Raw genomic sequence first — 10,941 nt, forward strand, 5'->3', positions numbered from 1 at the left:
GTATTCAGGTCTGCCAGGAGTTTGGTTTGCTGAAAAGGAGCACAGGTGGGGTGTGACTTTTGTGGAAAGTAGAAGTCCACTGAACTTGGACTAGAGATTGCCTTCCAAATCCAGGTATGAGCCTTTTAGAAGGAAGTCAGAAAGGAGCCTGAGAGAGAAAGACAAGGGCCTCCTGAGCTTCGACTTGGCTCAGTGTTTGTGGCCAGCTGTGAAATGAAAGTGGGGAGTGAGGAAGGCAGGAAGGGGAAGAAGAACCCTGAATATGGAGGCTCGTGTGGGTTTTTACTTTTTAAAAATAGCATTTCTTTTACCACAATGCTGCAGGAACTTGTAAACATGAATCTCCAGCAATAGTAAACAAATTAGTCTAAGTTCTTTTATGTGCAAAGTAAGTAGAGCAAGTGTCTCTATCTCTCTATCTCTTTCACTCTCTCATTTTTTTTTTTTCACAAAGAGAAAATGCAAAACAAAAATATTCCCTCCTCTTAAAAGCTTCTTTGCTGGTGTTTGTCCAGGAACAAATAGTCTTTTATTCGAATGGTGTCCAAAAGTTCATAAGCAAAAAAAGTGCCCAACGTCTGGTCACCCACAATACAGTCTCTGGCTACATAGTGGAGCTTTTCTGTCCTGAATTTGTGATCTGCTATCAGAGTCCTTTAATTTCTCTGAACAGAAGGCTCTTTGGAAGAAGAAAGGATGGGGGTGGGGAGCAACACTGGAATCGGTCTTTTTTTTTTTTTTTTTTTTTTTCCTTTTTTGCTGTTTTCTTCCAGTCAGCAAGTAGTGCTTGGATTCTTCTGATCTTCCCTAGCATCTTCCCGAGGTGCGGGCCACGGAAGGGTTAAGGAGGCCACGGGCAGGTTTCCCTGCAGGGGTGGGGCAGCTGGGCAGGCACCACCCACCCCTGAGGCCCTTTATCTCCTTTGGAGATTTTCCTTTTACCGTGTGTTTAATGCAATCTTCAGTGATGACCGTCTTTTTAAAGCCATAGGTTTCCTTTAACTGTCGGGAGTCTACAGATATTCTCGACATTCCAAATGTAGGATCTGGCCAGATGAAAGGAAAGAGGCAACCGATTAGGGAGAAGATGGACTGTTGTTTTGAAAGATGGGTAAAAATAATGATTTGAAACTAAATTTTAATTGCTGATAAACAATCATTTTACACATTTGGCTGCTTTTTGTGGGTTGAAGCTACCGTTTCAATGATTTCAGTTTGGTACACTTTTACATCACAGCCTTGATAAAAGCTGGGTACTCTTCTATGTGCCCCGATGCAGGCAGGAACAGGGTGCCTCAAGGCCGTGCTCTCATGGAGCTTTTATGGGGTGGCAGTGGGGGCTAGGAATTAATTTTAAAAATAACTTTTGGGGGCCAGGAGCGGTGGCTCATGCCTATAATCCCAGCACTTTGGGAGGCCGAGGCAGGTGAATCACGAGGTCAAGAGACCGAGATCATCCTGGCCAACATGCTGAAACCCCATCTCTACTAAAAATACAAAAATTAGCTGGGCGTGGTGGCGCACACCTGTAAATCCCAGTTACTCAGGAGACTGAGGCAGGAAAATCGCTTGAACCCGGGAGGTGGAGGTTGCAGTGAGCTGAGATCACGCCACTGCACTCCAGCCTGGTGATAGAGCGAGACTCTGTCTAAAAAAAAAAAAAAAAAAAAAAAATGGATAGGGATAAGTGCCTTGAAGATAATCAAACAGAATAAAGAGGTTTCTCTGAGGAGTTGATATTTGAGCCAGCCATGGTGCCCCTTGAAAGAAATGGTCCAGGCAGAGATGGCACAAAGACCTGAGGCCAAGATAAGCCACGGGGAGGCCCCTGTCACCGGGCTGGGGAGAAATAGAGTGGAGAAGGGGCTCAGGGTCCCTTCACCCACAGACTCCTCTGTGCTTACCAGAGTTGGTGATTTGCACACCTCTCAGGAGTGCTGTTATTACTGTGGCTTGCCTGTATTCAGCATCTACTTGATTCAGGTCCACTTGCAAGCCAGCAACACAACCGAGAGTTCAGACCTCTTCCCTTTTATCTGCAAATCTCCTTTGCCTTGACTTTAAAGCCAGCCATATTTATTGAAAGCAGCAGAAGCAACAGAGCAAAGGAAAATAAATGGGGTCTGATGTGCGGGAGGGAGGTGGAAAGGCCTATGTCCTGGGAGCTGGCAGACTGGTGTGAGGGGCTGGGGTTGCAAAGGTTTGAGGTGAGAGATCCATGACCCATCCAATGCAGGACCAAAATTCCTCTCAGGTGAGTTTTGTGCCCACCGGAAGCAGTCGGCTCTGATGTGAGCGTGGCTTCCTTTCTTCTCTTCCTTTGATTCTCCTTGTGCTTATATGCCCCAAGGGGCCGACGTTCAGTCCCCAGATTTGCCCCAAATGTCTACCTGGAGGCCTGCAACTCTTCAATCACACTCCGTGGCCTGGGGAGTGAGTCCACAGATTTGGTTCTTCTCTCCGTGGAGTTCCTGGGAAAAGAGGTCCTCTCTCCTCCATGCTTTTTTTTTTTTTTTTAAGATGAAGTCTCGCTCTGTCGCCCAGGCTGAAGGGCAGTGGCGCAATCCTGGCTTAATGCAACTCCCACCTCCTGGGTTGAAGCGATTCTCCTACCTCAGCCTCCCAAGTAGCTGGGATTACAGTCACACCCCACCACACCTGGCTAATTTTCTTTGCATTTTTAGTAGAGATGGTGTTTCACCATGTTGGCCACATTGGTCTGGAACTCCTGACTTTAAATGATCTGCCTGCCTCAGCCTTCCAAAGTGCTCAGATTACAGGCGTGAGCCAACGTGCCTGGTCCCTGCTTCTATTTTTCCTAAACTTGGGTTCTTGATGGAAGGTTTTCCAGTCCTTGGGAAGAAAAATGTGGGAGAGGAAGAAATAAAGGAAGAGTATATGAGGCAGCAGGAAGAAAAGGAACTGGGGCCTGAGGCGGGGGTGGGAGGACTCTTCTGCCTTCATCCCCAGGCCTCCAAATTGGGGAAAGAATTGTTGTCAGTTGTAAGTAAGCTCATGCACTAAGATTGACTCTTTCTGGCCTCTTTTAAAATGGGGTGCTGTGGACACCCCAGCTGTTTGCCTCAGGCAGGTCCCCTCGTGGGGTCTCTAAATGGGTTGGCCTGCCCACCTCCTGTTCCTCTCAGGGCCTCTGCTTCCTGGCAGGGCTGCAGGGAGCTTTACACAGGGGCCCTGGGAAGTTGATTGGGAGCTAGCTGTTCTCCATCTCTGCACTATCAGCTCTCAAAGGCTCCTTGTCATGTTGAAAAGGGCCCAGAATAACAATCCTGGGGCTCTTTACAGTCAGGAAGGCTCTGGAGAAGCCACCTCTTTTGGGCAGAGACAGCTGCCAGGCAGAGGCAGGGACATGGGCCTAGAGGCCTGGGCCTCCTTTTCTCCTGCCCTCTGACTGCCACCCTCTCCTCTTCATCAGAAGAGAAGCTAGGCTTCCTATCTTTTTCAACTTCAATTCTCTTCCACGATACAGACTTCTGCTTTGTTTCATCAAGCTATCTAAAGTCACAGAAAACTGATATTCTCCTTTCCCCTACCCCCCACCCCCCATTCCAGCTTTCCCTTGATCTCCCAAGTTCCAGCTCTAAGTTCCAACACAGTGGGTCTGAGTCCTAGCTCTGCTGCTTACTGGGCATATGACCTTGATAAGCTATAGGCTTTCTTGGAGCCTCAGTTAACTCATTTGTAAAGTGAGAATAGTAGTGCCACCCATCTCATAGACTTGCTGTGAGAATCAAACAAGGTCATTGATGAAGAGTTCCTCAAAACGCCTCGCTCATGCAAAGGGCTCAAATACATGTTTGCCATTACAGCAATCAGCACTGAATCTTGCAAGCTAGCTCCTCCTTAATTGCTCTCCTCTCTTGGCCTTCATAACTTCCTATTATGCTCTGGGGTTGGACTCTGATCTCTGCTTTCTGACTTATTCCTTGAAGGTCTCCTTCCATCTTCGTCTCTGCTCTTCTTGACTTAACTGGAAGGTTCCTGTTGGCCCTATATTTGGCTCACACTGTAGAAGCTCCTTCATTCATTCCACCATCACCTCTAGAAAAGACATCTCTGGCCTTTGCCTCTTTGCATCTGGTGTCCTGAAACTTTAAGTTTCACTTGGACTTCTTGTGCCATCACCAAACCCAATCCTACTCTCACAAAACCAAATCATCATATTCCTGCTAAGCCAGAAATACTCTCTCAACTTCCAAATGTCTTGGAGCCATACTTGTTCCATCTTCTTTTGAATACTCTTCTTCTCTACCACTGTCCTCATCTACTGAGACTCTGGTCCAAAGCTTTTTTTTCATAGCTGTCTCCTTACAGCTATTTCTTTTCCAAGACTGTCAAACATGCCTAGATCCTGAACACCTCATGGCTGTGATGCTCTAGTTGCTATGTAACCAGACCCCCAGGATCTGTGCTCCTCTCTGATCACAGGATGGGCTCAGCATTGGAGATATAACAGAGCAATGCCCTGCCTGCAAGGAGTTTACAGTCAAACCAGGGAGACAATACAAATAAGCAGTGACAATGAAGATCGACAAGTGCTCTAGGTGGTCAGGCACAGACGGTCACAGGGCCACATACTAGGGGTACTTAACCTTAAGTGCAGAAGATTAGAGAAGACTTTGTGGAGGACATGAAATCTAAGTTGAGGCACAGGAGAAGAGTAAGAGCAGCTAGGTAGGGGAGGAATTCCACGCTGAGAAGCACAGGGTACACAAAAGTCCTTCAGGCAGAGAAGCATGACATGTTTGAGGAACTGAAAGCGGTTCAGCCTGGGCAGAGTGTGGGCAGGATGCTGAGACACAGGACTGGAGAGGTTACAATGAAAAGGGCCCTGGAGACCATGCACATGAGTTTTGATTTTACCCTAAAAGGAAAGCCATGGGAGGGTTTTAAATGCTGCTGCTGCTGCTGCTGGTGTGTGTGTGTGTGTGTGTGTGTGTGTGTGTGTGTGTGTGTGTGTGTATACACTGACCAGACTTGAGTATTGGCTGTTGGAAAGGAGCAAGACCAAGGCAAGGTTGTCGCCCACAGTATGGGAGGTGGTGAAGCCTGCACTAGGATGGGGAAGAGAAGCAGAAGGATGGGGACAGTATTTGAGAGGAGTTGAGATAGGTCGTATCTGGGAAGCTAAGAATGGAGGGATGAAGGGAACTCACAGGTCAGAAACATTAAAGGATGTTAGTGACATTCACTGAGTTTGGAAACATTGGGAGCACATGGAGGGAAATGGATGGATTCACTTAGTGAATATTGAGTCTCAGGTTCCTGAGAGACATCCACATGGATATGTCTTTGGGAGCACTGGGCATCATTGGCAAAGCCAGGCAGAGACTTGCTTAAGACTTGAGATTCTGAGAAAGTGTGTGTTTATTGCTTCTATAGTTTGAGATCTTTCTTTCTCTTTCTTTTCCTTCCTTCTTTCTTTTTTTTCTTTCTCTTTCTTTCTTTCTTTTTTCTTTTCTCTCTTTCTTCTTTCCTTCTTTCTTTCTTTCCTTCTTTCTCTTTCTTTCTCTTTGTTTCTTTCTTTGGTCTCACTCTGTCGTTCAGGCTGGAGTGCAGTGGCACAATCATAGCTCACTGCAGACTTGACTTCCCAGGCTCAAGTTATCTTCCCACTTCAAGTCTCCCAAGTAGCTGGGACTACAGGCACACACCACCACACTCGGCTAATGTTTTTAAAAAAATTTGGTAGACACAGGATTCCCACTATGTTACCCAGGCTGGTCTCAAACTTCTGGGCTCAAACCATCCTCCCACCTTGACCTCCCAAAGTGCTGGGATTACAGGCATGTAGTTTGAGATATTTTGATTGCAAGAAAAGAAATTCACTCAAGCTAGTTAAAATAAAATGTGATATTGTTCAAGTACACAGGCTCCATGGGAAACATTGCTCACAGGGGAGCTGTGAGAATGGGAACAGCTCTTCTGAACTACACAGGAGGACCAGGTGGCCTCTTGTTTCTCCATTTCTGCTTCCCTCCCTGCTGTGTAGGCCCATCTTCTCTGCTTATCCATGCGGTCTCCATCCTCTGTTACCTTTGCTCTCTACAGAACCGACTCCTTTCTAGTCTCGCAACTGACCTAAGATCTGAATTAAAACGCTTACTGTAGACTTTACCACAATTTATACATCTCTTTATGCAAATTTTTGAGAAGAGGGGATCTGATTGGTCACTTAGAAGTCCATAGCTCAGCAGCTTTGGGTCAGGTGACCATTCTGATCCAATCAGTGACAGTAGTGTGTGTGTTTATTGGAGGAAATTCTGTGAAAGGGTGGAATCAGACCAGTTGTTCTATAGAATAATTTTTGGTAGGACAGGATGTTACACTTATTTATTTGTCTAACTTATTAAATGTTGATTCTGCTGCTACTACATCTTTCATGTAGCAAGAGGAAAGCATAAGACACTGAATGTGAATGACCCCTTTACCAGTGAGATCTTGGGCAATTTACACATATTCTTAGAGCTTCAATTTCCTACTCTGTAAAATCAATGTCTCCTTTACCAGCAGAGGGAATTAAATGAGATAACGCTGTGACATGCCCGACAGATGGTAGGAAGCACTCATGACTGCTCCTTTCCTCCTGTTACTTCTTCTTATGCTTGTTCAAGTCACTGTTTTTTCAGAAAACAGAAATTGTACTTGTCAAGTCACATTTTTAGATTCCTATGCATGAGCATTAACAAATATTTATGGAACAATCATATATTTTATTCCATTAGCAAGCACGTAATTGTAACCACTCAATAGCATCTTGGAAAACTGAGATGAGAAAAAAATCATTTACTCATAATGCTGCCATCTAAATGAAAACATAAACGATTTTATTTATTTCTTTTTAGCTTTTCTTCTAGGCATTTTTTATTTTTACATAATAGAATCATAATTTACACATGATAAAAATGTGTTTTAAGGCTTTTTTTTTTTTTTTTTTTTTTTGAGATGGAGTCTTTCCTTGTTGCCCAGCCTGGAGTACAATGGTGGGATCTTGGCTCACTGCAACCTCTGCTGCCTGGGTTCAAGTGATTCTCCTGCCTCAGCCTCCCAAGTAGCTAGGATTACAGGAGCGTGCCACCACACCTGGGTAATTTTTTGTATCTTTAATAGAGTTGGGGTTTCAACATGTTGGCCAGGCTGGTCTCGAATTCCTGATCTTGTGATTTGCCCACCTCAGCTTTCCAAAATGCTGGGATTACAGGAGTAAGCCACCATGCCCAGCCTAAGATGTTTAAACCTAAATTATTTGCAGAATGAAAGCCATATACTTTGAACACATTTGATGTTCATAAATCTAGAATGCTGATTGGCGTCTTATTTTAATTTCCCCTGTTTCACCCAGAACATCTCAGGATGGGGAAGTATTTGGTGAGCACCATATTGGATTCTACCAAATTACAAATATGTTCCAGGTAAAAGCTATGTCCATTCAACTGCACTTTGAGATGTTGGATTTAACGTGAGGCTAATGAGGCCAAGCCATAGGTTTCATTTTCACAGGAGCCAATTAGCCTTACCAACTACTATATCCACAGATTTTACCTCCATCCTGCTTTCCCACCTTGCAAATGAGCGCCAGGGGTCATAAGGAAGATGGAAAGAGAGCACAGAGAGTGCAATGCAAATTCATACCATTACTAGACAGTAACTCAACAGCCTCATCTTCGAACCATTAGATGAACTTCTATTAGGTGAAGTTCCATTAGGTGAACCATTAGGCGAAGTTCTAGATACAGCTAGAATACAGCTAGTCCAGAAATGGCTCTTTTCAAGGATGTTAGATGTAAAAATCTCTCTAGCTTCAAATGAAACAGGGTTAAGCAGCTCTAAACAGTGATGAACACTAGAGACTTCCTTAAGCGGTAAAGTCTTTCCTTAAATAAATACCACTCAACTGGTTGGAGTTAGTAATTTTGAGAGAAGTAAATTATAGCTGCTGATTGTTCTATGTCATTAATAAGCCTTGGAGAAGATCTGGAAAGCACCTGGGAGAGGCTGGAGAAATTTGGAAATATGCTGACCATCTCAGTCTAGTCAGCCTGCTATAACCCAATCCCATAGACGGAGGGGCTTATCAACAACATACATTTATTGCTCACAGTCCTGGAGGCTGGGAACTCCAAGATCAAGGTGCAGGCAGTTCAATGGTAGGACCCTGCTTCCCGCTTCAGATGGTGTCTTCTAGCTGCATCACCTCATGGAAGGGGTGAGGAGTCTCTTTCAGGCCTCTTTTAGAAGGGCCCTAATCTCATGACCTAATTATCTCTCAAAGGTCCCACCTGCTACTACAATGGCTTTGGGGTATAAGATTTTCACGTAAGAATTTGGGGAGGACACAAACATTCCAACCATAGGACCCATTATGGTGTTTGCCAGGGACATCTTAAAGCAGACATAAATTAAAATAAATTTCATTGGAGAAAAATGCATCAGGCTCTTGGGGAAATTTCTGCAATGATACCAAATATTTGTCACTGAGCATCTGCACTGATAGCATTTACTTTCTATGCACTGATGTGCTTGCTTTTAAGGATGGCCTGACCACTCAGTCCCTACTCCCTGCAACTCCACAGAGGAGATATAAGCTGTCAGAAATATGTCTGTGAGTCTGATGAGCTCTTTCACTCAGGTGACAGGGGTTTGTGCCACATTAATATTACTCTTCTTCACCTTTTGTGTTTCAGGGCTGGGACTGGAGAAGGCAGGGATCTTGGCTCTTCAGGGTGGCTGTTCCTCAGCACTCACACATTTGCTACACTGGTTTAGTCGCACACTAGAAGGTCCATGTGTACCATGGAAGCTTTCGGGCTGTTTTTGTAGTATCTGGATTCCCACTCCCCCCATTACCCCAAGTCCTCTTTCTCTTCTTTGGAGAGGACACAGTTCAGGCTGAGAGCTCATGTGTGAGGCCTCCCTGGATTGCTGTTTGATATTGTTCTTGCTTGTTACCGCATTGGTGGCATCGAATGTCCTTATTGATTTTTGCCTGATTGGTCCAACCTGGAGCAGGATCAGCTTCATAAATGGGACATCTTGTGGGCTGAAACATGAGATTTGTTTTAACAAACCGCTCCTGACCATCATCTATTTAAGGGAAGCAAGGAAAGCCAATTGCTGAATTTCTTCTTGGCTCTCTCTGGTGATCCCTCTCACTCCTAGTTTTCCTGTTCTCTTTCAGGCTGCTTTCATCTGCTACTTACAAAACCAACAAGTAAAACAAACAAACAAAAACCCAAAACTAAACAAAAAACAACAAATGCCAAAGAATACTCACAGAACTACCAAATGATTCCCTGAGCCCCTGAATCAGAGGGAGCTGAATCATTCTGGCTGCTGAGTGCAGGGTGTTGGGAAAAAGTGCCATTGTGTAAGTTAAGGAAAGGGTCAGAAAATCCAAAAGACAGCAGATGTGTTAAACAGCTTCTGTGCTGGGATTCTCCTTTTAAGCCATCCGAAGGCACAAATCAAGAATTGCAACCTTGGAGATGTAACAAATGAACCCAATTCTGGTGTCGTGTTTTATTTTAAAGTGAAATTCCACTGTTTCCCAAGAATTTGCACATGAAGCTTTACATATTTTTCATGTCAGCCCCCTTCCCTGCCACCTTTGTTTTCCAGCCTGCCTCCCCCATAACAGCTGGACACATCACGGTTCCATTTTTCTATTGGTTGTGACTGAAGTAGCTTGAGGTCAATTATTTCCCCAGCAATTGACAAAGAATCTTGATGAAGAGGAAAGTGACATTGTCCCTTGAACAACACTGCTCCCTCCTCCCCCTGCCCTCCTGGCTGAGAGGAGAGAGCAGGGCGGACTTTCCTTTTGCAAGGAGCCCAGCAGGGCGGTGGCGGTGGGGTCTGTGGAAGTGCGTGGGTAACATATGGTAAGTGGAGAAAATATTTATATTCATGGTGAAAGAGCAGGAGAAGATCCAAAGAAGGTCATTCCACAGAGATTTCAAGAGACACTGACTTGATATTGTGTCTTTGACCTGGATACAACAGAGAATTTAAAGAAAGAGTTTGCTTTTGTTGCTTTCCTGCCACCGTTCACTCCCAACAATCCGAATTATTGGCAATTCAAAAAAGAAAATATTCCTCCCTCTACACTTGAAAGTATCACACTGGCCTTTCCCGGGGCCGGGCCAGGCTGCCACGCCTTCTCCCCTCCCTCTGCGCCTGGCCCCCAAAACCAGACTACCGAGCCGCAGTCCCTCAGCCCGTCCTGTCGGCGGTGTTTGTTGTCGTGACTGGGCGTCTAGGTGGGGTGGATCGGGCACTTGGGGCGACTGGTTCTTGGGGGAAGATATAATGAATCGGTGTTAGATTACTTTCTGATGAGACACATGAAACCTCCAGTGCTTTAGTGCTTTCAGCAGGCATTTAGCATCACAGCTTCCTACGAAAGGTAAAAGGCTCTCTTTCGGTACCCCAGTGGCCAAATTCGCAGCTGTGGGTGGGTACCACCATCAAATGCGCGCGGGGCTCCGGGACAGAGGCGTCCTCAGGTACCCTCGAACCGCCCACACGCGGACGGACGGACGGACACGTGCGCGTTTGGTTACTGGGACTAGCAGCTGCTGGCGTCCAGTCTCCAGCGCCCAGCTGCGGCCCCGCACCGAGACCCGCAGAGGAAACTCTCCATCTTGCCGTCGAAAGTTTACCCCCTTTCCCGGGTGTGCGGGAAGAGATGGCGCGAGGGCAGGAAGGCGTGAAACTGGGTTTTGCCAGAGGCCCACCGTGGCTCTTCATTCACTCTCGTTTGGGAACTGCTGGCTTTCCACTCCCCCCCCACCCCCACTCCAGTTCCCGAGGGGGAGGGAGTGAGATGGGATACAGGTGTGTCTGGGTCTCCGCTTGGGAGGGGCTCTCCCACTTCGGGACCCCTCGCGGAGCAGCCCCTAACCTAGCGGCCTGCGGCACAGA

At 46.0% G+C, this 10,941-nt stretch overlaps 1 long non-coding RNA gene across 1 annotated transcript; it reads left to right on the top strand.

The window, feature by feature from the left end:
- Nucleotides 1-832: 832 nt before the first annotated feature.
- Nucleotides 833-9,435, top strand: LOC116563521. The gene is made up of 3 exons (XR_004274436.1): nt 833-1,111; nt 7,361-7,430; nt 9,197-9,435. It is a non-coding gene; the product is annotated as an uncharacterized LOC116563521 (long non-coding RNA).
- The last annotated feature ends 1,506 nt before the right edge of the window (nt 9,436-10,941 follow it).

The sequence above is a fragment of the Sapajus apella genome, unplaced genomic scaffold (genome assembly GCF_009761245.1).
Source record: "Sapajus apella isolate SASKATOON/1434 unplaced genomic scaffold, GSC_monkey_1.0 scaffold35, whole genome shotgun sequence".
In the NCBI taxonomy this organism is placed as follows: domain Eukaryota; kingdom Metazoa; phylum Chordata; class Mammalia; order Primates; family Cebidae; genus Sapajus; species Sapajus apella.